The following is a 27,850-nucleotide window of genomic DNA, read 5'->3' on the forward strand; positions in this document are numbered from 1 at the left end:
TGATGTTTTGAGTTGTTCTTGAAAACTGTTTTTCTGTTTGTATATAGAGTGAGTTAGCTTTTCTTTAAGCAATAGCACTGACACTTTAGCAACAGCTTTTTGCACTTAATTTTGTAATTACAATACCAATTGAATAATTGATGCAATTTGCCATTTACTCTGTACTATATAAGGAATTGTGTAGTTTTAATCAAATAGATCTGAAGAAGCGTACAGTCCATACGTGAAAGCGCTCATCTCTTTTTGTATTTAATAAAGAAGATTCTTTTGCTGCATAATTGTGGTGGTCCTTTCACTGGTGTCTTATCTACAATTCTACTGATTTAGTGGAGAGGACCTTTGGAGGTTCAGCTGGGATTGTGTTTTATTTAGAATCACCAAATAGCTGAAACACCTGATGTTCACAAGGGTCATTTGCATATGTTCCATGTGCCTCTGACACAAGAGGTTTGGGAGGTCACTCAGTGGAAGTTCTAGCTTTGCTGGAGTTTTCATTTTGTTTTTACTGACTGGTTTTTCAGTGACCTTCTCACTTATTGTTTTAGGAATGCTTTGATAGAAATAGAAAAGTACTGACTAATACATGTTTTATACAACTTCTAATAGGAGCCATTCCCTGCTGTTATAATACATCAGTGTGTGTCAGTGTGTGACCCTTGTTTCAGGCTGCTGTGACCTTTCCATTCTATCTTTATCCTAATAGCAGGCTGAGCTGACAATTCTAAAAGCCACTGTGAAGTCTTATAGCTGGTTTGCATCTGTTGTCTGATATCTGATTATTAGAGCAATTATTTTCAACATAAATATTTGCTTATATTAATAATTATGCCTTGATAAAGAGAGGAATTATTCATAAGCACTCTCTTATCTTGACTGATGCTCTTTTAGCCAGGCATTGTATTTCCATGCAGCTTTGTATTCATGCTTTTAGTCACTGGCATTCACATATAAGATTGTTCACACATGCTGCTCAGGGAAGAGTTCCATAAGTTGGTGCCTCAACATTGCTTGAGATCCCAATACTATAACATATAGTAACCCCAGCCATAAATAAGCTGTACAACAGAAGGAGGAAGCTACTACATGATAGAGAAAAATCCCTAAAAGGGAAGGCATCTCTGATCAGTACTAGCAAAAAATTACCATCCCTCATAAAATCCTCCAAGGCCAGCTGTGAGAGAAAAATTGCACAATACACTAAAGACAATCACAAGGCTTTTTTTAGCTATGTTAGGAACCTGGGATGCAACTCCCAGATATGCTCAGAGTTGATTTTAAATGACAAAAAATACACTGAACCCACATCCAAGGCCAGCTTCGAGAGAAAAATTGCACAATACACTAAAGACAATCACAAGGCTTTTTTTAGCTATGTTAGGAACCTGGGATGCAACTCCCAGATATGCTCAGAGTTGATTTTAAATGACAAAAAATACACTGAACCCACAGACATTGCCAACATCCTGGCAGACAGGTTTAGTGCAAACTCCCCCCCCCCCCCAAAAGAGCAAATATCTATCCCAGCAGAGTGCAGCCTCCCTAACATCTCAGATGCTCAGGTGGAAGCCGCCCTCTCCAAAGCAAAAAACACTGCTTCAATGGGACGAGACGGTGTCCCAGGTTCCATCCTACATGAACTTCAAGAGGAACTAAACCCTCACGTAAAACTACTGTACAATCTCAGCCTTACTACAGGATATGTACCCAAAGAATGGCGTACAGCAACAGTGGTCCCTCTCCACAAAGGTGGTGCCTCGACGGACCCTGGAAACTATCGTGCCATAAGCCTGACTAACCTATTCTGCAAGGCTATGGAGAGGATCATCATGGAACTCATAAACAAAGACATTGGGGACCTACAGACACTAGATCCTACCCAATTTGACTTTGTCAAGGGCAGATCCTGCCTCTTGAACCTGGTGGCTTCTTTGAAACAGTCACCAAGGCCATAGATGAAGGGAAGGTAGTCCACACAGCCTATCTGGACCTTGCGAAGGCTTTTGACACAATACCCCACTCGGGCATCATAGATAAGCTATCCAGCTTAAATATAAACCCCTATGTCACAAGATGGGTTGCAAACTGGCTCAAAGACAGAGCCCACAGAGTCAGAGTTGCTGGAGCCATGTCAGACTCGAAACCAGTTACAAGTGGTGTCCCACAAGGCTCAGTCCTGGGACCTCTTTTGTTCGGTATATATTTTTCCAAGGTACAGGCTAACACAGCAGGACTGTGGCTGACCAAGTTCGCAGATGACTGCAAACTGGGCACCATAATTGACTCTCCAGCTGACATGAGCATCCTTCAAAAAGGTCTCACAGAGATGGATAACTGGTGTCAGAGCCATGGTCTAAAGCTAAATGCCAAAAAGTGTACTGTCATACCCTTTGGCAAAAACAAAGTGCCCACAAATTACCACATAGGTGGTAACCCATTAAGTACAGAGGATGTAATTAGGGATCTGGGGACCCAAGTTGATAGTAATCTCTCCTTTGACAACCACATTGCCAAAGTGGTTAGAAAGACCTTCTACATAGCCCACCTTATCATGAAAGGATTCTCATCTAGATCAAGGGAGGTCATCGTGCCCCTTTATTCATCCCTCATCAGGCCCATAATAGAATACAATTCCCCTTTTGGGATGTACCTTACCCGACACCTGCAGCAACTGGAAAGACCCCAAAAGTACCTCACAAAGAGGATCAAGGGACTCAAACAGATGCCATATGCTGCTCGGTTAAAAAAACTCCAGCTCTACTCAGTTGCATACCGCCTACTTTGAGGCGATCTATGCCTGACATATAAAGCTATGTCCAACCCAGAATTAATGGACATGCTCCACCTCAGAAAATCCAAATCCCTTAGAGCCACACGCTCGAGGGACTTGAACCTCAGCACAGAAATAAATAGAACATGCTGAAGGGACAGAGTCATAACCGAGAGGCTCCCTTTGCTCTGGAATAGAATCCCAGTCCATGTTAGGCAGAGCCCCTCGCTGACTCTCTTCAAGAGGAATCTTGACGAGTGGATGGGGGATCATAGGTTTACCCTGGGGATTACTTATGTGTCACTACTAGTCAGAGGCACAGTAAACTAACCTTAAAAAGGGCACAGTAAACTCAAATCAAAGGGTGGCAAAAGCCAAACACACTAGGGCTAGGCTTATAAATGCCCCAGGGCAGATAGCCTAGTATGACCCTATGAACCTATATGTGGCGAAATATTTTTTGGGACAGATGCCCAGTTTTTTTAAGGGGAGGGTGGGATGTTGGGGAAGGGTTGTAGGTATGTTTGGGGAGGTAAGTTGAGTAGGAGAGGTTGCTTTTGCAGACAGACAAGATAGATAAGACAACAGACAGGGGTGATGTATGACACATGAGGGGGTAAACACCTTGGATGGGGAGGGTGGTTGGGAATTAGAGGACCAAGTGCCCCCAGATGGCAACAGTGGGACTGAGATCCCCACCCATGGGCAGTCAGCACTGCCCCTTCATGGTCCAGAAGTTGGCTGTGCTGGGGGCTGGGCACCGGGGCCAGACAGCCAGAATGATTTCCTTGGATTCTGAATTCCATCAAGAATGTCCTAACCTTCGTATGATGTTTCTCAGAAGAGGCTATCCAGAATCACTGGTTCAGGATTTGGTGGAGAAGGTGACAACAAAAAGATTGGTCAGACATTTCAAGCCTATCCTCTTTAAGGAAAGAAGTCAACATTAAGTTGTAATAGTGACTTCCAATTTTGAACCCTCTGAGGCGAGTACATCGAAATAGTTTAGCGCAAGTTTTGTGACCATCTTTAATGCCAATAGCTGCTTCCTGAAGTCCATTTTTAATAAGAATTGGACATTGTTATATGACAATTTGGAAATACGTGATAAAATCCAGGAGATTCCTCCATTAGTATTCCAGAGGGGCCAGAACCTGAAAGCTTTTTTGGAACAGAAAAAAACAGGTTCACTAAGAGGAAGGTCTGGTATGACAAAATGTAGAGCCTGCTCATATTGTAAGTTCATTTATGAGGGGTCCACATTTCAGGTAAGGGATGCTACCTACAATATTAAGGGTATTTATAACTGAATCTATGCAAGATGTTTATTTAGCACAGTGTCAGAAGTGTTCCTGTTTTTATGTTGGAAAAGCTGAGCGCAAACTTAAAGACCATATCTATGAACATGAATATCAGTGAATAAACATTATAATAAAATGAATTTGATAAAACAAAAAATGCGAACTAAACCAATAGGAGCGATAGTTACCAGGTGGTAACTATCGCTCCTATTGGTTTAGTTCGCATTTTTTGTTTTAATAAAATGAATTTATCTAACACCTTAGCTAAACATGTGAACATGAATGAGTATCATTTTTTTAAATATTTTGTCAATGATCATGTCCTAGTAAAGACGAGGGAGGGGCTTGGGAACATTATTTGCATAAGAAAGAGTTAGTATGGCAACTAATTTTTAATGCCTATTTTTATCCAGGGTTGAATGACTGCTGCAGTATGAAACCTATTTTAGCATTAAAAGCATTGACTAGATTGGTAATATTTTAAATAAATGTTGACCATGTTTTGAGTTAAAATAGTTATTTAAATATGAAGGTAGTGTGATCTTGTACCTGTCTTTGTTTTATATTTAAAATGTTTTTTAAAAAAAAAAAATAAAGAAAAGGGTGGCTGGACCTTTAAGACACTTGAGAAAGTGATGTAATGATTGCATCATTGTACTCAAGTCTTTTTAAACAGAGCTGTTACTGTGGGTGAAGAGTCTGACGAAGTTCACATACTGTTTAAGTGAACAAAAGTGCTTATTTTTATTGAAGTAAAGTTTATTGAAGGACTGACTAGCTTTTCTGCTGTATGTTATTGCTTTCCAGACATGTAGTAGTATTTTGGATTATTTTATTAATAGAAATAAAAAAAAAACATGATGGATACATTACGCAGCATCTTCCAAGATGATGGAACAAGCTTTCACTTGCAGTCAAAATAAGTCAGTTTTTAACATTCTTCAGAAATAATGGTTATGTATTTTTTATTTTGTTTGCTCTTGATACTCCCACTTGGCTTGTAACATTTTCTCAGACGATACCCAATCTCCCATGTATATAGACTGAGAAATCTGTCCAGGATACTAGAGAAATTATCTTTTTTTTTAAACATATTATGCATTTGGTAACATCTACCTAATCCCCTAAATCTCAGGCATCATCATCATCATCATCATCAGCCCCCTTTTTCCCATTTTTTTTTACATGGGTTGGGGTATCATGTTATCTGTCGCCAACTCTCTTGATTCAGTACTACACTCCTGCCCTCTTCAACACTCATGCCTGACTGTCGCAGAACTTCTTTCACACAACCCATCCACCTCTTTGCTGGATGTCCTCACTTCTTCTTACCTTCTTCCTGTCTGTCCCAAATCTTTCTCACCAGATTGTCTTCTGTTTTTTTTACACATGTGCCCAAACCACCGTAATCTGTTCTCTTTTATCTTTTCTGCAATTGGAGTTACTTTGGCTTCTGCTCTTATGTCCTCATTTCATCACCTGTCCCACAATGTGCATCCTACCACCTTTCTCAGGCACTTCATTTCCATCACCTCTAGCTTCTTCAACTGTTCTGTCTTTATTGTCCAGGTTTCTGTCCCATACAGTAGTACTGGTCACACCACTGCCTTGTACACCTTACCCTTCAGCTTCTTTGGCATTCTTCTGTCATAGACTATACCTGATACTCTATACGATTTGGCTGCAGCCCCTCTGATTCTAGCTTTGACCTCTTCATTCAGACTACCCTTCTCTTCAACCACCCCTCTCGGATACTTGAAGCTGTTTACCTGTTCCACTATCTTCCCTTCTATCTTTATTCTGAGCTTCTTCTAATTTCCCCAATTTGCTGCCATAACCACCATCTTATCTGTGCTTAGTTTCATCCCATGTGCCTTCAGATTTGCATTCCATTCTCCAATCCTTTGTTGTCAGTCTGTCTGTACTGCCACATTGTCTGCATACAGCAGCTTTGCTGATCTGTCCCCTCCAATCTGTTTGCTAATGTAGTCCATCACCAGTATGAACAGCAGTGGGCTCAAAGCTGAACCCTGGTGTACATCCACTACCACTGGGAACCCCTCTGTGAGGCCAAACTCTGTTCGTACTTGAGTCACTGGGTCCTTGTACTTAGCCTGCACTAATTCTACCAATGAATCTGGGACTTCAAACCACTGCAGTACTGCCCAGATCAGCTTTCTTGGGACCTTGTCATATGATGCCCAGTTGGACTCACTCCTCATCTCTAGCTTCTTCTCAAGTATCTGTCTCAATTCAAACATTGAGTCAGTTGTGCTGCATCCTGATCTGAATCCAAACTGTTTATTTCCCATCTCACATTCTGCTACTCTCCGTATCCATTTATCAATCACCCTCTGCAGAACTGTCATGCAATGTGGTAGGAGTTTGATGCCTCTGTACTGCCCTTGTGGATGCCCCCTTTGTTCTTGTACACTGGCATGAGTACACTTATTGTTCAGTCATCTGGGATACACCTTTCTCTCCACACTCCAATTAGTGCCCTCAGGAGCCATTTCTCCCTTGTCTCACCCAGCATCTTTATCATATCTGCTGTTACCTCATCACAACCTGCTGAGTACAGCTTCTGCGGGGTTTTCTTCTTTCAGAAGCTGCTGGAAATACTCCTTGCACCTTTGATGTCCTGTGGACTAGTAAGCAGGTTGTTGCTAGCATCCCTTATGAAGGGTGTCTAATTATCTTCTTTATCTTTCTGTCTTTGCCTTGCAACCAGATATAGTTTCTTTGTGCCCCTTACTGAGTCAATTTCGAGAAGTTGGTAGAGTGCCTCCAATTCCCTGTTCTTTGCTATTGCAATGCCTTCCTTAGCTTCTTTGCTAGCCAACCAGCAGTCCTTCCTAGCCTGGTCAGTTTTTTTCTGTCTCCCACTTCTTCCTGCACTCCTTTTTTTCTTTTGTTGACTTCCTGGATTTCTGCATTCCACCACCAGCTTTCATTTTGTACTTCATTTCCCTACCTGGCTCGACCACATATCTTTTCTGTAGTTTTAGGCTTTGCCACTCTTCTTCAACTCCACCTATTTCCTCATCTTCTTGGGGTGCTAGAGCCCTGAGTAATTCCTTGAACTGCTGTACCTTCTCTCCAGTCAACTTCCAGGTCTTCAGCCTGGTCTCTGTTGAGCTTAGAGCCTTCTCTGACAACTGCGTCCAGCTGATTGTGGCAAGCTGTGGGCCGACTGTTTCACTGGGGATGACTTTTTCCTTACTAGAAGGAAGTCTTCCTGAGTTGCATGTTGGCTACTCTTGTATGTGATCTTATGACTATCTCTCTTTCTGAGCCATGTGTTGGCTACTATCAAGCCATTTGCCAGACAGAAGTCTAGAATGGCTTCTCCTTCTTTATTCCTGTTGCCCCCACCCTCTACATATCTTGTTCTGTCTGTCCTGATATGTGCAGTCAAGTCACCCATTATCAACACTAATTCATGTTGTCCTGATTTATCTGGTAGGTCCTGCAACTGCTCACCCTGCTGTGGGACATATGCTGAGATTATGAATACTGCCCTATCATTACACTGGAGTCTGATTGCCAAGAGTCTGTCATTAATTCTGATGAAATCTCTCACCTTCTGAAGCCTCTCATCCCCCACCTGAGTAGTAGTGTCTGGATCCCAAGCTAAGTGGCATTGCTGCACTGCCCTTCCATTTTGTCTTTTGGATACATAGGATGTCCAGCCTCCTCTGTATCATCATGTCATCCATTTCCATGCGGGTCATGTCAGTGAATCTTCTCAGTTCGTGTTTGTCAGGTTGGAGCTATCCAGACAACCACATACCCCTCCCACCATTAGCATGGGTCCCTGATAGTCAACATGACCAAATCACCTAGAGTCATATTTTACACCGTCAAGTGTCTATGGCACACAGTCTGTGATCCATGTGTGTGATCCATGTTCTCCTGTCTTGAGGATACTGCACACCACAGTAGATGCCCAAAGTGGTTGGTCTGTACACCACTTCCCCCTATAGGGCACCATGAAGAGTCTGTGCCACTGCCCACAGCTCCATTCATTGGTGAGCTTGAGATGGAAACACTCAGCAGGTTTTTCGGACATGGGAGAAACCCCACGGAGACACAGGGAGAACATGCAAACTCCAAACAGGCATTAGTTGAAGGTCAGGATTGAACCTTTTACCTTGTGCATAGGAGGTAAAGACCTTAACCATTAAGCCATCTGGTCTCTTCCCCTAAAGCTCAGGCATATATGATTTAATTTAATGTATCATCCAAAATATAGTCCCTCAGCAATTAACTCTGTTATTCTATCAGTGAATGCAAATGCTTCTATTGCCCTGTTCTTAAAATCCCAGCTGATGGTATTGAATACTTTCTCTGCATTAAGACCAAACCCACCAAAAATACTGGTGTTTTCTTACATTTTACTTTTCTCTGAATCAATCATTGCTGCATTAATGTTGTCAAAAGTTTGCCTCCATTCCATAAAACCACATTATTCTTTCAATTTTGTCAATCCTTTTGCAATTCTTCTAAGTAGTATAGACAGGAACACTTTTGAACCATAATTTAAAATTGAAATGTGTCTATACAAAGCTATGTCTGAGGGGCCTTTACCTCCTTTCGGGTATACAGTCACTATTGTTTTCTTCCAAGATGCAGGTGCTTCCCCTCCTTTTACAATAGTGTTAAACAAAACATTCCAGATCTTTATTACTTTCTTCCCTCTTAATTTCTACAGGAATACCATATGTTCTTGGAGCCATCACTGTTGATTGATTATACACCACCATTTTATTTCATCTGTTCCTATCCTATTAATTATCTTCCTCTAACCTTGACATAGTTAAGTTTACTATAAATATTTCCACTTGTGCCTTTTCTTGGTTTCTATATTCCTCTGCTTTACGCAGTTTTCATAAAATTTCAAAAATATATCTAATATTTCCATAGAATCTCTGGTTGTTTTTTTTGTCATATGCTCCCTAAGTTTTTTGACTGCACTTTCTACTTTCTATTGCTTAAATCATTGTGCTATTTTTTTCTTCAGCTGCTGTTATCAAAAAATAGCTGCTGAATAACATCCTTTCTAAACTCATGAATGTTGTTCATATACTTTAAAGCTGTTCATATACTTTTCACCTGTAAGGTTCATGTGTTTCAATGCATTTTGCATGTGTAATTGAATTTGTTCACTCATTGGTTCATTTGAATTAGATTAGTTTATTTATTCATCAAAGAAAGAGAGGTTAGGTATCTGATGAAGTTACTATGACGAAAATGTATGTGGATTAACTTTACAGCATTATAGTGCTGTTGCTTGTGCTCTTCAATTTTGTTTGCTGTGCTGTGCTGCTGTGATTTAGCTTGCTGTGGATTGTTTTTTGTGCTTGTTCATTAAAGCAGTTGTCCGTTTTGCTGAGCTCCATGTGTGCCTTAATTTAGGTTTACTAGTTTTTATCTTGGGCACTCAGACCACTGGATTGGTTTATTAGTTTTTTGTGTGGTCATGGAATCCTCAGCATTGGACGCTTCTGTCGTCGAAACAACTGCAACTGCAGTTAAAGGAGGTGAACTGGGTGAGCTTTGGAAGCTCGTAGGTCAGATATCCCAACTTGTGGGCTTGCTTACACCCTTAACACAAACTTTGATATCTTCTATTCCCTGCAACCAGGAGAGACTCGCCGGTTCAGCTTCGAATGAAGGAATCGTTTCCCAGTTGGATTCACAGCTTGGGCAGGGTGTCCAGCCTCATCGTAAAAGTTTGGATGGTTTTCCTAATATTTCTTTTCCAGCAAGTTCATCTGGAACTTCAGTTTTGAAACCTGTGAATGGAAGCAATGGAAGTATGAATCTTCGGCGGGTGTTTTACATCAAAACAATACAGGTACTGTTCAGTTTAAAGATATTCTTGATTTTAAACTTGATTTTAAACAGATGCCTATACCTCAACACAATAATTATAGTGGCAGCTAAACCACTTTAATTTTGGATTTGGATAATATGCTTTTCAAGTTTAAAGCATTGGAAATGGACAACATGTATCTTAAACATTGTTTGAAAATGAACATTATTCCTAAAGGTCTACGGGTGTGTAAATACCCCAACAATGTTGTGGAGAACTCGGATTTTTATAAGGACCTTATTTGTGCATTTGATAAATGTGGGTTTGAAATTATGAAGGCTATAATTAGAAACAATGAGTTGGAAATGGATAAAATGTTTTCTCAGATTGAAATTATTAATAATAAGATTGTCACTGATTTAATGTTTGGCATTGAGTGTGAAAGAGTTAAATATCATGAAATGTTGAAAGATGTAGAAGTAAAATGTACTAGGATTTATGAGAGAAAATTTAGAAAGGTGGAAAGGGACGTAAAGGAGTACAAAAATAATACACAATACCCTAAACCAAAGAATACATGGGGTAATTTTCATAACAGACCACATGAGTATAGAGGTGAAAGAGACATGGGTATGACAAATTACCAGCTGAAACTCAGTTTAATAGTTATGACATACATCAGCCTTTAGAATTTCCCTCCCCAAGGAGATTAGAGAGACTCAAGAACAAGGACCCAGTAGACTACAATTATGGTTATCAGAACCAGAGGGGTCGAAAGGCACCATGGAGGTAATTCTTCAGATGAAATAGTGATTAATAAATGTATGTTTAGTTACGATGGTTTTCACATTTTTAATTCTACCCTTACTCCCATTACTAAGGGTCATTTAAACTTATTTACTAAAGGTTTTACTTTTATTCCTAACGTTAAGGCTAACATAACAAATTTATTAGTGGATTTTAAATTTTTATTAGGCAGAAAAATTTAGAGGTATTTTTTAATGGTAATATAAGAAAAAATACCACTTTTTTAACAAAGAAGAGTACGTTTAATCTGCCCCTTCACCCCCAGCTTATGAATTTTGAGGTTTTGGTTGAAAAGGAGCTAAGAGATAAACTTAAGTACAACAAGGTTAGTCCAAACCTTTCTACGGAAGAAATGCACACACTCAGTTTATGTAGAGAAAATAAAAATCTTCGAATCATGAAGCCTGATAAGGGGGGGTGGGGTGGTTTTTATGGATCATATTAATTATGAGGCAACAATGTTTGATTTGTTAAATGACCAATATACCTATGAAAGAGTGTCTATGAATGAAATTCATATTGCTTATAAAAAAACTTTCCCTCTGTTTGAATGATTTAGTTTTAGAGGGGGCTTATTGATCTGGAAACATATAATTATTTACACGTTGAACAACCCAAAGTGCTTTGTATTTTTGGTATACCAAAGGTCCAGAAAAATCCTGATGACCCTCCTCTCAGAGCTATTGTATCTACGGAGGGTTCTATTACTGCTCCACTGGCAAAATATGTAGATGCACATCTCAAGAATGTGGTGATGGAGCATCCTAATGTGTTAAAGGATTCTTGGGATTTTTTAAGGCATATTAATAATTTTAATCAGGTTGACACCTCTAGCTTTATCACTTTGGATGTTGTGGATCTTTTTACGTGTATTCCTCACGAGATAGGTTTAGTTTGGTTTGAAGAGTTTTTGGGAAGCAAGAATAATATTTCTTTTAAGGTAGTTCGTACATGCCTTGTTTTAATGGAATTGATTTTAAACAATAATTTTATATTCTTCCAAGGGGAATATTTCAGACAATCTAAAGGCATAGCTATGGGAGCCCATTGTGCACCTACATATGCCAACATCATTTTATTGTATTGGGAAGAAAAATTTGTTCACAATTCAAATTTTAAACAATACTGAAACTACTATGGGCACTTCCTGGATGATGTTGGTGTTTTTTGGAACAATACCCTGGAAAATTTCATGGAATTTTTTGATTATATTTCAAATACAACATTTTTTTTTAAATTCACCTATAAAGTAGATGAAGTTGAATTGTGTTTTTTAGATGTAAATATACAGAGAATGGGGGAAGGTTTTAAATCAAAAATTTTTAGAAAAGGTACGTTTTCTAATGCTTACTTGCATTACACAAGCTCTCACCCACATTTTCAAAAAAGAGCAATAGTTAAAGGTCAGTTGCTGAGAGCCAGTAGGATGACGTCAGATGATCAGGATTTTAATACTGAATGTGAATCTATTAAAAGTATGTTTGGAGCAAGGGGGTACCCAATAGATCTCCTAACATCAGTTATTGTAGAGGTTAAGGAAGGAAGAATAGGAAGATTTGCTCCAATTTTGGGTGTTCCCCTACCTACATTGGAAGTACAAAATATTGAGGCAAACTCTGCTATTGCTACAACTTTAGAAAAAGGTTTTGATTCTGCCATGTTTACCACCTTTGATGGTGAGAGTAATCTGGTGAGAAGTAGCCTTAGTAAAGAATGGAAATAATTTGCTAGTTTGTCTGACTTAAATCATATCTTTGAAAATCCATTTAAATGTGTATATAGGAAGGGACATAACATCAAGAATATATTGGAAGGGACAAACTTCTTTAACCCCACTAATAATAATAACAAAAAAGGGACACGAAAATGCGGGCGTTGCCCATATTGCAGTAACATCAAGGAAGGTGATTCTATTTTTTTGAAAAAGAGGAACAGGTATATTACTGCTCAAGGTTTTGCCAACTGTAATACCACAGGTGTGATTTATATTGCTACATGTAAAATCTGTGACTCTTTTTATGTTGGCAAGACCGAGAGGAAATTGAGGCAGAAAATTTACGAGCATTTATATGAGATAAGGAAAAGAAAAGATAATAATGCTCTATTTAAACATCAAAATAATTGTGGCAAAGCTAAATTTCAGTTTTTTGCCATAGAGGTAGTCCCACGAGACCCCAGGGGAGGGCCTTGGGAGACTCGGTTGGAATATAGGGGGCTATATTGGCAAATTATTCTTGATGCAAGTTCTGCCCCTGGTTTTAATGAAATGTTATCCTTGAAACCTGTACTGAAATTGAGATCTGCTAAGTTATAGTATGTTATTATAATAATATTTATATTTATATTTTTTAAATAATATTATATATGCAAGCATTTTATGGTTTATTTTAATAATAATATATGTATGTATTTTTTAACAAGAAGAACATGCATTTAATTTAATTTCCACAAGATGGTGCTATTTCATTATACTTTTGGTTTTAACTTTTAGATTCATTCACCTTTAAGGTTCATGTGTTTCAATGCATTTTGCATGTGTAATTGAATGTGTTTACTCATTGGTTCATTTGAATTAGATTAGTTTATTTATTCATCAAAGGAAGAGAGGTTAGGTATCTGATGAAGTTACTGTGACGAAAACGTATGTGGATTAACTTTACAGCATTATTGTGCTGTTGCTTGTGCTCTGCAATTTCGTTTGCTGTGCTGTGCTGCTGTGATTTAGCTTGCTGTGGATTGTTTTTTGTGCTTGTTCATTAAAGCAGTTGTCCGTTTTGCTGAGCTCCATGTGTGTCTTATTTTAGGTTTACTAGTTTTTATCTTGAGCACTCAGACCACTGGATTGGTTTATTTGTTCATATACTTCCTTATTTTCCCTTTAGCCCTCCGCCATTGCTCTTCTTGTTCTTTGAGATGATCCTTATTCTGCAATACTTTAACCTTTGCCAATCCCTATAAATAATTAATGTTACTTCTTTTACATATCTCTTTCACTTTTATTTCTATCTTGGTTTTATACCATGCACTAGCTATCTCTTCAAAGAAATTTTATCTTCCCTAATAATTCTCAAGTCATTTCCACTACCGATTTCTTTAATTCCTCTCTTTTTCAGATAAGTTGGAAGATACCATTGTCTCATTCCCCTACATAATTTTCTTAGTTTTTATTAGTGTGTGATCTGAAATAGTTATTTGATGTGTCTCAAAGCTTTTAACTAAATATGTGTGGTTCTTTGAATATAATTTCTATCCAGTCTAGCCCAGTTATTGCACTTTGGGGAATAATAATATGTCAATTTTGTTTGAGTTTCTGCTACTGAACTGCCATCTAACAAACCAAATATTTTCAAATATTTCTTCAGAAATCTTGTCTCTTTTGTTATATCTTCCCTGCTAAGTCCTCCTGATATATGCTATTGCAAATCAAGTTTCAGTTCCCTTTCATAAATAATAATCCCTGATGAAAACTGATTATTTCTCCCAAAATTCTTTTACATGCTATAATAGCATTTTTAGATTAAATAAATATACATGCCAGGCGTCTATATTACCATGTTGACAGGGCTGTTCATCGAACGCCCTTACATCGACACATGTACACCAAAATACCTAAATGTTGAATGGCCACAAAAGCTATTTTTTCCCAGGGAAAAAATTTCTGGGCAAACAAAAAATAAAACAAACTGACAGACACAATGAAGTGGGGGGGGGTTTGTGCCTCCCATCACCCCCCCAACTTAAATATACCAACTCCAAGATCACACTACAGTGGAGGAAATGGCAAATTCCTGAAAATGGCCAAACAAATTTTTTCTTGCGGAAAAAAATTGCTTTTGTGGCCATTCAACATCTAGGTATTTTGATGTATATGTGTTGAAGTAAGGGCATTCGATTAACAGCCCTATCGACATGGCAATGTAGACCCCATGCTAGCATAATCCTTGCCAGTAACCCTTACCTACCACAAATATGCCATTATTGCCTTTTTATTTCTACTTCAGTCACTATTACAGCCCATCTACCAGTTGGAATTATAACCCTCTTTTCCTTTGTCCCTAATATTCTGCTGAATATTCACCCTGAAATCTTTTCTTTGTCAAATTTACATGCTCATTTCTATCAAAGTTTTTCTCCTGCAACATTGCTATTTGTTACCTAAAACCATTAATATAATTCAATACTCTGCTTTTGTCTACATCTATAAGGCCATGATAACACGGAAAGAGTAACCATTATGATAGAAATCTATTACTCACTTCCATTATATGTGACAACTATTTTGAATGTGTATTTCCACATGACACACTAATATTGGTGGGTTGATCTCTTATGTCGTTACTTCTTCTCATCTTCATATGAACCTATGCCACATTATTCAAGACTTTTTGTATCAGTGAAAACACTCAAAGAAAAAACTAAATATATTTTCAGAACCCCCATCCTCTTTAAACTAACTACAAACCCACAAAACTATGAAAGTTTTCAGAAAATGAAGGTTACTCCATTAGAGAGTAGCAGCTAGTGTAACTTGATGACTGCACCCATAGGCATGACCTGTTCTAAAATTAACATTATTCATGCTAAAAACAAACAAAAAAGTGTTGCATGTTGTGTTCCCATTTACACTGATTGTTGCTATTTTCTTATCTCTATTCCCCTTTCAGACGTGAATAGCAGCTTGAATGCTTTCAATAACCATTAACTTTTTGCACTATGAAAAAGCACACTAGCTCCCTTCATTTAATAAAAAAGAAATATGCACTTTTATATTAAAGGCATTAAAGTACTAAGGCTGTTTGGGAGACATCTACTTATATAACTTATTCACTTCCCACAGGTTCAAACTTTTTTTTTTTTTTCACTGAACTGCTTGGCAATGTACCTTTAAATGTTACTTACACTGTACTGCGTACATTTCTTTCAATGCAAAGTATTCAGAGATCTTATTGCTGCTTGTACCTGCAAACATCTTATCTCTGAATAAAAGCAGTTGATGATGACAAAAAAAACAGCTAGAAACATTTCAGATGCATGAATGATTATTTATAAATTTCAGTCAGAATATACTGTTCAGACTTCTCATGGTTAATTGCTTCTACCCATATACTATTTGTCTCCTGCCAAGATAATTGTCTAATAGAAAATATAGCTAATGACTTTACAAATACAGGAACACTACTATTTTGCATGCCTGTCATCATTTTTTTACTTTTCACACCTATTTGCCTAAAAAAAGAAAAGTTCTCTATAGCATAAACCAAGGATATTAATCTCAACATTCACACTAGTAAAAATAGGGGAGACAGTTACCTTAATTCTACATACAGCATGGTTAATACACTTTTAGATCCTCTTCCCCAGAAGCCCAATATCTCAACATTATATTAGCATTTATCTTGCTTCTTTCCAGTCTTTCTTACATTGTTACAGTGTAATATCTGGTCACTTTACAACTAAGAAAAATACTACCCTACTTTAGTATCTTTAGCATATACAGCAGTCACTGATAAGTGAAAATACCCCCTAAATGTACCCTATATAAAACTGCTTTATAATTTAACAGGCAATTTAACTATTGAAAATGTATACAAATATTAATAAAAGGAAAAACTGTAACGCTTACAGTTACTTCTTCAGTCCCTTCAGTGTTGTTCTAAACATTAATAACCTAAAGTGGGGTATATGCTTTACAGTTCACCCATCAATTCAACAATATTCCAATATTTCTCAGCCATATCTTCTTGCAAAGCCACCTTTTATATGTCTAATCCTATATCTAATGGGAATGATAATTTACAGTCCTCCATTTATTCACTGATTTCACAATGTTGGAGGTCTTCTTTCTGATCACGTCCATTTCCAAACTCCAGTCTTTGGTTTAAATTCAAAGTATTACTGATTTTTCTAATCAGCTACTGTGTTCTTTTTTTCTGTCACTCAAATGTTTCTTGTGGAACAAAGGAAAATGTTTTACTGACAAAGTGGCTCTTTGGGCTTTGCTATTGCCAGAAGAAAGAGAAACAAGAGTTTCATTCTGCTTGCCTGTTCACTCTTTGTTAGCTAAACTTTTTATACCCTCCTTAGCCTACTTTGCATCCAAATATATATTTGATACTTCAGGAAAAAGTATTCTAAAAGCAGTCCGATACAACAGCTTTAATCTCACACTTCTTGACATTTCCTGGATGCTGAGATAAACTTCTGTTCTGTCTGGTAATACAGTGCATAATCATTTTCTGTAAACATTCTACTGTGCACGATTTTAATACTTTTCCTTTTTGCAAATTGTTTTACTTTTTGCAAGGAACAACTCTTTCTGCTGATATGATTGCATTTTACTATTATAATACTTGGCAGTGCTCTCATGGACAGTTTTTTTCAGTTAACAAATTCTGATGTTGAACACCAATCTAGCTGACTATTTGTACTTTCTAAAATTATTAGAATCTGTTCCTTACAGTTTCTCTGGTACAGCAGAAAATCTCTGATTTTCTCAGCACATCCTGTCTTCTAGCTGTATTGTTTTTTATAACAGCTCTTCTTGAAAAGCCTCATGGTCTGCCAGGTTTGTCTTCATTTCATCCTCTAAGTTTTGCAGTTTTATCATGTCATCTGAATAGCTAATTAAAGCTTATTGAATTTTTCTGCCTTTTGGTAATTTTTGTGGTAATGTATTCTTTATGTGCGTCACATATTTTCTGAATAAAATTGGATTTATTTTTCCTCTAAATTGCTGGAAGTCATTTTCCTTATCAAAACTGAAACTTGATCTACTTTTTGCTCAGCGTTTGCAAAATTCATCCTAGCTAGATTTTTTCTCCTCTCTTTTTCTGTTCAAATTTCTGTTGCTTTCTTCAAATTTCTTCTTTACTGGTATCCAAGCAGTGAATTACCAGCCAGTAAGTGAATTTTATCTAATTAGACACATTTTCTTTTCTATTAACAATTACAGTTTTCACACTGTGAGAGATCTAATCAACCTGTTGATCAGAGTGTAACCATCTTTGAAGTTCAAACCTGTTTATTTTTGAACACAGAACTGCAGTACTACATTAGATTAAATCATGCTCCCTCTACCACTTATTCAGGCATATTCAGAAAGATATGACTTAGAGCAGAAGTTCTACAGTTCTCTATTCTACAGTTCTTGCCAAACACTCCAGCATTTCTAAATCCCAAGATCACCCAGACAATGGTCTCCATTTGTTTCTGCCATCTCTCATTTTGCATAATCTTTACCATCTTGTTAAGCATGTCTTTTATGAATGTGATATGATTTACATTTCAGCTCTGTGTAATGTCTGACTTTTCCTACTACCTTTTTCAGTAAAAAATGAACAGCTTTTATATGTTATTACTGATGTCCATTGTTGTATCATTTCCATATCCTAGAGCCCAGGATTGTACCTAAATCCTGGCAACCATTTCAGAAAATAAGAATTGATTGGTTCCAATACAAATGGCATAAACAGTAGTCTTAAGATTCAGATTTGGGTAACTTAAGAAGGATTAGACCTTGATGCACATTGCTGGAAGCATGAAGGCTTTATAGTTTTGAAAAACACAGATAGATGTTCATGGAAAAATATATTATGATAAATTGCATCCAAGGTTATCCAAGTGCAAGTAACTCTGGGCAAAACTGCAATCCAAATTGTAGCTTGCTACAGATCCCCCACCATGACCCAGGATTCCCACTCCTCTTTTCTTGATGTACTGGAAAATATTAGGGTTCAACCAAATACCCTAATAATGGGAGACTTCAACTACCCCACCATTAACTGGGAAAACTACTCATGTACCAACTCATTAGCTCAACGCTTTCTGGAATTCATAAACTCCAATGCCCTAGATCAACTTATCCACACCCCCACCAAGGGCAACAATATCCTAGACCTAGTCATTACCAGCATGAGTGACCGGTGTTCCACACCTGAAGTCAACTCCTCGTTGGTCCGATCGGACCATAAGCTTATCACCCTTGATATCCACATCCCGCCCCCACCCCCCATTAAGGAAACCGCAGTAAAACATTTCTCCAAAGCCAACTTCATGCTTCTTAAGACAGAAGTGGTGAACTTCATGACACCCATGCAGATGGACAATACAGTTACAACTGCTGAATCCTACACAAATGCACTCTTTAAGCACTTACACAAGTGCATGGATCGTGCTATCCCAAACAGAACCAAGATGCTATCCTCCAAAAAAAGGAAGCCAATCTGGTGGTCGCCTGCCATAAACAAACTGTACAACCGAAGGAAGAAACTGTTTCAAAAGAGAGTAAAATCCCATGAGTGGAGGAGCTCCCTGGTCAGCCTCAGTAAGAAGCTGAGATCCCTCATAAGATCCTCCAAAGCTAGCTACGAAAACAAAATCGCCACTAAATCCAAGGACAACCACAAAGCATTCTATAGCTATGTCATGAATCTAGATGGCAAAACCCAGATATGCTCTGAGTTACAGCACAAAGGCACGAAAATTACAGAACCAACTGATATTGCCAACATCCCGGCAGATAAGTTCAGTGCTAACTTTACCCCCCTCTCACCCCCTAAAGGGCCCGTATCTATACAGGAAGAATGCAGAGTCCCTGTAATCACAACTACGCAGGTAAAAGCTGCACTCTCTAAAGCCAAAAACACAGCATCCATGGGACCAGACAACATCCAAGGCTGCATTTTACATGAACTTCAGAATGAACTGGCTCCCCACTTAAGCACCATGTTCAATAATAGCCTATCATCAGGCTTTGTGCCCACTGAATGGCGCACAGCAACAGTTAACCCAGTCTACAAAGGGGGAGCCACCACTGATCCTGGGAACTATCGGCCTATTAGCCTGATGCACCTGGTCTGCAAGGCCATGGAATGTATCATCATGGAACTCATAAACAAAGACATCGGTAACCTCTAAACTCTGGATCCCACTCAGTTCAGGTTTGTGAAAGGCAGATCATGCCTCCTGAATCTGATCAACTTCTTTGAGGCAGTCACCAAAGCCGTGGATGAGGGTAAGGTGGTTCACACAGCCTATGTTGACCTCGCCAAGGCTTTTGACACCATCCCCCATTCTGGAATTATAGCTAAACTCACTAAACTAAGTATAAATCCCTACGTCACAAGATGGGTTGCCAACTGGCTCACTGACAGAACCCACACTGTAAAAGTTGCAGACTCCAAATCTGACCAGAAAGTAGTGACAAGTGGAGTACCACAGGGTTCCATCATGGGACCTCTCCTGTTTGGTATCTACTTCTCTGAAGTATAGGCTAACACAGAAGGCCTCTGGCTAATGAAGTTCACAGATGACTGCAAACTAGGAGCCATAGTCAAGTCCCCAAATTATGTAGACATCCTACTGAAGGGCCTCACTGAGACAGATGCCTGGTGTCAGAGCCATGGCCTCAAGCTCAATGCCAAAAAGTGCAGTGTCATCCCCTTTGGTAAAAACTCTGTACCCATGAACTACCACATAGGCAACAATCTACTTAACACCGAATGCATGATAAGAGACCTTGGGACCCAGGTGGACAGTAGTCTCTCCTTTGATAGTCACATCGCCACAGTAGTCAGGAAGTCCTTCTACATGGCACACCTCATCATAAAAGGGTTCTCATCCAGGAAAAAAGAGGTCATTGTTCCCCTCTACTCGTCACTCATTAGACCCATTGTAGAGTACAACGCCCCTTTTGGAATGTACCTCACAAGACATCTGCAGCAGCTGGAAAGGCCACAGAAGTACATCACAAAGAGGTTTACTGGCCCCAAACAAATGCCCTACACTGACCACCTCAAAAAACTCCAGCTTTACTCCGTAGCATATCGCCTACTCTGAGGTGATCTCTGCTTAACATATAAAGCTATGTCAAACCCAGAGCTGTTGGACATGCTGCACCTTAAGAAATCCCAATCCCTCCGAGCTACACACTCTAGGGACCTAAACCTTGTCACCACAGTAAACAGGACATGCTGGAGGGATAGATTCCTGTCCCAGAGACTTCCTATACTCTGGAACAAGCTACCCATCTATGTCAAGCAAAGTTCTTCATTAGCACTCTTCAAGAAAAATCTTGATGAGTGGATGGGAAATAGGAAATACACCCCGCGGATCACTTTTGTGTCTCTGCTGGACAGTGGCACAGGAAAATAACTTTCTTGGGTGGCGTAAGCTATGGAATCTTGCTGGCTAGGCTTATGTAGGCCCTTGGGCTGATAGCCTAGTACCTATCTATGAACCTATAGCCTATGAACATATGAAGCAAATCATCATCTAACCTCAGTGTGCAATGAAGGCTAAAACATAATCTATGTGACTTCATTGGTAATAATTTAGTCCTCTTCAGTTTGTCAACTATCTTGTATAGAAAATGCTGCTGAGAAAGCTAGTTAGCAACTGGACCAAGGCATGGATGGCTGATAAAATTTCATATTGCAAGGTTACACAACTATACTGCTATGTGCTAAGCAAGAGGAGGCTCCAAATGCTTTCTATATTTGATCTCATTTTCCTATTTTAAAACTGAGCTGTATTTTTGGTGAAATGGAATGCGTCTGTTTGTTACATTTCTGAGGAATGTCAGCATAAGGACTGAAGTAGAAGAAATAAACAAGGAACAAGGAACATTAATGACACGTTCTGTGTCTTAAGCAGTAGATAAGACTCTGGTTGCATAAAAAGATAAAAATGGTCTAATATGATATGAAAAAAATGAAAATATAGCCAGTGTAGCTTGATGTAAGAAATTATAGAATCAGTTATTTGGTCATCCGATGACTGACATTTCCTTAAAGGTTACTTAGTCTGGACTAGCTGATTGAAATAAAGTACTTAGTAATAGAATATATCCTCTGATTTTGTGTTTTATGGTGGTAGATGCAGAGAGTTTCCCCTTCATGGCTGGTACTGAGGCAAAGCCTCATCCATTTAAAGAAAAAAATAAATAAATAAAATGCTAAGAAAGTTAAAATGCCCATTATATCATAAAGAGTGATGTTTAAGATTGTTAAAGTCTAGTTGGCTCTCACAGACACATTAGGCACATTAGTAACATACTTCATATTTATTTCCTTCATATAATGGTTAAGTGAAGCTGCAGTCTTGTGTCACACTGTTTATTTAATTTCATCATTTTCTCCCTTATTTCTTATAAAAATAAATATGAATAAATTAAGAACCCAGGAATTGGTGGTAAAACTCATCTTATAATACAAATAAAAACATCAGAGAGCCACACTCACAAAAACAGACACTTTTAATAACAAAAATGCACAAATAAAAAAATGAAACACAGTGGATAGTGGATAATAATTTAGTGCTTTTGTCTATACATTAGACATCATTAGAACTGCATAAACCTAGGAAATCCCCATTAAAAACAGAAAAGAACTAGTGACATATTGTACACACCTCCAGAAGTAACCAATCTCATTGTATTAACACTACAAACCCAACAAAGTTCTTAAAGGTCCAGTTGCCAAATAAAAACACAATGCAATGTGAAGTTTATGATCATATAGGCAAGTAAAAGAAATATAGTAAAAATTTAAATTGTATAAACAAGTAAGCAACCAAAATATAATGCATTTAAAACTTGTTTGCTTTCTTTTTTAGTTCACTTGTTATAGATGTACCATCATTGATCTCAGGTGAAACAGTTGCATCTAATCTTTACTACTAAAGCATCTAATGATGTAACAGACTGTTCTTCCAATTACTGGAGTAGGCTGAGGCTTGTATTTGTTCAAGGATGAAAAACTTTAATGTATTAAAACCTTCACGTCAAAGAATGCCTGGCAAGTGCACTTTTATTGTCGGCCCATTGCATACTGTACAAATGCTGGTAAATCAAGTTACTGAGGGCATTAATAGTTTTGCCATCATAAAATGCTTGGCATTTTGCACAAAGAGACAGATAAACTACTCATTCAGAAAGACAGTTAAACTTATCACCTTTGACACCTCTTTTTATTTTGTCCAATAACCACCCTTCATTATTATTTTCAATATTCCCACACTGATGGCAGCTGCCACATTTGTGTGTCACCAGAAAAGATGTAGAAATGTTAGTGAGCGGTCTTTCCAAAAGGTCTTTGATGTTATATTTCTTCTTGTATGTGAAAGTAGGATATCCAGTACCTAATGATTTGATAGCATCTTTACATTGAAGCATAGACCGATTTTTGTGAATGCTTTCAATGCCTTTTACATCTATAGAATAATGTATTACCATGTTCTTCTGTCCAATTAAGCCAACACTGTCAAGATTATTGAAGCCAGAATTCTTTGTGAAGTTATATTTTATAATCAGGACATACCAGCCCTGTCTTTCCACCCAAACATATGTTTCCATGCTGTTAAGTAGGGATTCGGGATAGCCTGGATCCAGGAACATATTCTCGAGTAGAGAAAAGACTGCCTAAGACACCGGTGACACTCTGTGAAATTAATCTTCTAGTACAGATGCAAACCATGTAATATTCAAGTTAAAAAACAAACGTGTAAGCACTTTTGATTTATACAATGTAAAACATCATCAGACAAAACCTGTTTGTTTTCTCCTTTTGTGCTAGTTTGTTTTTAAATTTGCTTCATTAACATATTATTGAGTACAAGAAATTCTTGTTGACAAACTGTGTCATCAGACGTAAGTCTTGAAGCTCTAATATACTGACTTTTTAGAGTACCCTTTTTCTGGTGGAAAGGATGACAGCAAGAAAAAGAAAGAAAGGTGTTGCAAAACATAGGTTTTCTATAAATTCTAGTCTCCATCCCCCACTGGGTGTCTGTTAAATCTTTATGTCCAAATGATTAATCTCAACAGAGTCGATGCAATATGCAAATCTCAAAAAAATTAGTACTCATTTCAACTTGCCGTATGAAATCAGTAAATTGATTCTGGTCACCATGGCGGATGAACAACAAATCATCCAGGACCTATCGGTAATAGCCAATACAGTTCTTAAATAGAGGAAACTTGAATAGTATACCCAGTTGCCACTTGAACAGCACACCATTAGTGAATGTGGGGGCACACAATGTCCCCATGGTTACACATAAGAGCTGCTTATAATATTCTTCGCAAAAGGTAATAAATTTGTTAGTTAATACAATGTCCATAAAGTCATGAATCAAGATCCCATCATCTCAAATAAGTTCCCAAACTTGTGAACCATTTCACAGAACCACTGTAAACCTTCATCATGAGGGATAACAGAACATAAACTCTGTACATCACAAGTAGCAAAAAAAAAACATTCATGACCCATGTCAACATTTTGCAGTTTGTCAAGCAGGTCCCATGAATCGCGAATAATATGTAAAAAATGGCAAAACAAGCTTTAAGTCAATAAATTAATAAAAAAAGAGAGAAAACAAGTTTTAAATGCATTATTACCAACTATATAGGTGCAATGTAAAGACCAGCAATCAAAACACCAACAAAATGCAAAATGCACCTAACAGAAAGTCCAAACAGGTTAAAATCCACTTTGATGCATAAAGAAAAACACAATATTGAGCGCTTTTGTCCCTGACATCAGAATACATCATGTGTGTTCCAAAGTCATTTAAAAATACCACAAACTGTCACAATTGCCTCAAAATCCACCAATGATTTAATGTATTAACTTGTCACATGATGATCTAATTTCAGTCACTCAGAAACTGCAGAAGGGAAGAAAATAAAAGTTTCTTGTCTTTAAAACAACTTGCTTGAAAAACATACTTAAAAAAACATGCCTTTGCCCACATTTGAATGGTTGTTTAAATATTGTCATCCAAAAATTTTTTTTACTTGATGAATGAAATATATATACATTATTTGTAAGATATAATTGTAAGACTAGAGTAGTTGTATGTAAGACTGGCTTATTCAACAGATCCAGGTGTATGGGATAATACCTAGTGGTTACAAAGTGTCATAGGACATGTGCTATGATATATTGTTATGTTTTGGGGATGGTTATGTGATGTTCATTCATTAATTTCTGTACTTTATATAATGCTGTATTCTACTGCATGATTGGCAATAAGCACAATATGTAATTAATGTTGTGGAATTCATATTGTCATTTGTTGTTTTGTGCTAAAAATTTCTGAGAAATTATTTTTGGCAGCATGCCTCTGCCCACCACAGCCATCCAATAAAGGTAGTGGCCAATCCATGGAGGACACCAACATTGTTTTAGGCTGGTATGCACCTGTTGTATGTAACCTCTAACAGTTTCAACAGTTTACGTACATACTGTTGCACTTTTCTATGAGGTATGTTGTGTGTTGCAATCCTGGTATGACAGATGTGTTGCATAATGCTTAGTTCAGGAGACATTTTGATTTACAACATAATAATATACTGCCTTCAGGGCTGTAGTTTCTCAGCCTGCATTGTGTATGTCTGGTAACAGTGGGAAATATACATGTAATATGATTACAAAGCCACAAATTCTGTACACTCCCATCACATATTATAAAGTGAAACATTACAAGCAGACATTGTTATTACACATTAATGATATCAGGCACACTTCTGTTTTGATTACTTCTCCTAGGGGCTTGCCATCATGATTGCTCTATCTTTCACACATACCTAATGATGTCCATAGCCATACACTGACATCATACACTAACATCATACACTAACATCGTACACACACACACACACACACACACACACACACACACACACACACACACACACAGACACACACAATACCACACACAACATATGTTACTGGATTGCTTCTACCTGACTTGTGTCTTCCAGCATTTCCATCTCAGTATATTTTTCATGACATGTCCCACATTTATTTATTTCCAGTTTGATGTTATTACATCTCCACTGTTATATTTTTAAATATGTACTAATGTATTGCAGCATATTCTTCTCTTAATTTGTCTTTTCAACTCAGCGATTCTTTTTATGTGTCAGATCCTTGTAGATTGCACTACGTACTGATTTTGGATGTATTAACTATTGAAATTTCTACCCTTCCTAACATGCATGTTTCTGCCACATCTGTTGTATTGTCTCTGCTATTAATACTTGTATGGTCAGTATGTGCAGGTGTTCCTTCATTTTCTCAGTTTTTTTTTTTTTTTTACAGTTTTATTTTTGTGCTGTCGCATTACATCATCATTGGTACTTCAATACATATTAGGCATGCGGATTTGTAACACTGTAAAAAACTACGTCTGTTTATACATTTCTTCATTCTGAACATGCTACTGACCTGCATTTTCTTCACCATGTACATGGCAATGCTAGGGAATATGCCACTAATTCACTCAGTGTCCTTTATAACTGTGCCAACTTTGCTTCAACACTTATATTGTTAGGCTTTCTTTGTCTTTTACTTATTGCAAGTTGCCTTATTTGTTGTAGTGCCTTGCAAATTCACTCATTTAGATAACTCTGCTTTCAATATGTTCCTTTGTTTACACTGTGCACAGGAACACTGCCTTACCTTAACATGGCCACTAAGAGTTGTTGTGGGCTTGAACAGGGACTACTTGATATGCAGAGCTCCTTGTAGTCTTGTATATTCGATTAGCAATGCTGCTAGTTGTGTAACTGGCTGATAGTGTTCGCTTTATCCCGAAGTATAAGCACTGTTAATGAATCCCTCATTTTTTTCTTCTGTAAACTGATCTTCATGCTGCTGCATGCAAGGTCCAAATAATTATAGAAATGTTTTCTATGTCAGAGGCCAATAAATAGGAGATTACTTTACTTCTGCTTTCATATGTTTATAGGTTCAAAGCTGTTTACTACGTTAATGACCACAAATGCCTTTTTAAGTCTATTCATGCATCCTAAATCTCTGACAAGTTCTGGTACCCTTGATAAGTGTAAGCAGGGGCTTGAGAGATGAAACATTTACATCAGGTGCCTGGTAGATGAACCATTTACAGGCTGCCTGTGTCCATTACAGACATACGTGCCAAATCAGGGATGAATTTCCTGCTGTCCAGGTTACACTTGAATTGGGTTAAGGAGGAACTCCGCTTCACATGGATGGGGAGCCTGTTCCAGACAGTGATAGTCTCTGGGATGTATATACCTGTCTTTCCAGCAGGTCCCATTTATATCACAGGCAAGGTTCAAGCCATTAGAAAGGGTAATTTTGGTGCTGTTTGTTTTGCCGATATGCAGGATGTTCACCAGTGTGGGGTTTTATCATGCCTAGCATGCCAGGCATAGATCTCCCTTCAACAGCCTCTAGGAGACATAATACAGGGATAAAGCCTTCAGGTGGTCTGCATAGGACATGTTAATTATGCCCTGTATTCTTTTAGTAAGGAAAGCCTGTGGATGTTCCAATTGCTGGATATGCCTGGTTAGGTATATAGCAAAGGGGGCATTGTACTCAATGATAGGTCTGATGAATGTCGAATCCAGTGGAACAATGACTTCCTAGGACCTAGATGTCATACCTTTGTTTATAAGTTGCACAACATAGAATGATTTCCTCACTACTATAGACATGTGATGGTCCAAAGCTAGATTACTGTCTGTGTATGCCTTCAAGTCCCTGACTACTGGGTCATCTCATAGGGGTGCATTATCAATATGATAGTTTGTCTGTGCAGCCCTTCCTGAAGAACTTTGTGTTGGTGGATGATTCAATGAAAGCTCCTAATTTGCAATCATCTGCAAATTTAGTCAGCCAGAGGCCATTGACATTGACATTGGCCTTGATTTCAGAGATATAAATGTCAAAAAGGAGCTGTCCTGGGAACAATCCCTGAGGGACTCCGCTTGTGACTAGCTTCTTTGTAGAGGTGGACTTCCAAGTTCTAACTTCCTGGGTAGAAGTCTAGAACACAGATCAGCCCACTGTTAGGAGAGTTTCTATCTGTTCATTGCACCAATTCCTGCCATTTATGCCTTGAAATATCAGTCTTTAGTCATGTAGATACCTGCAATAATAAATGTTTCATGCAGAATTCACCTGAAGCATTCATCTAACAACCAACTCTTCTCAACAGCAATGGCATTATTATTCATCTCTACATAGTCTCTTACTTTGCTGTATATTGCTCTGCCAGATAACACTTGTTTAGAAAATAAATTATTCTTAGCAAATTACTTAAAACAATTCACATCCTTCTGAAACAGAGATCAATCCCACTATGTAGCCTGATGATATAAATCCC

General features: G+C 37.9%; 1 protein-coding gene across 1 annotated transcript in view; it reads left to right on the top strand.

Annotated features, from left to right (window-relative positions):
- The window catches only part of LOC122815015 (extracellular calcium-sensing receptor-like), a 292,292-nt gene that overhangs the window by 93,831 nt on the left and 170,611 nt on the right, over nt 1-27,850 (top strand). The gene's annotated exons all lie outside the window — the stretch shown is intronic.

The sequence above is a fragment of the Protopterus annectens genome, chromosome 11.part0 (genome assembly GCF_019279795.1).
Source record: "Protopterus annectens isolate FY-2018-M chromosome 11.part0, PAN1.0, whole genome shotgun sequence".
NCBI lineage: Eukaryota > Metazoa > Chordata > Ceratodontiformes > Protopteridae > Protopterus > Protopterus annectens.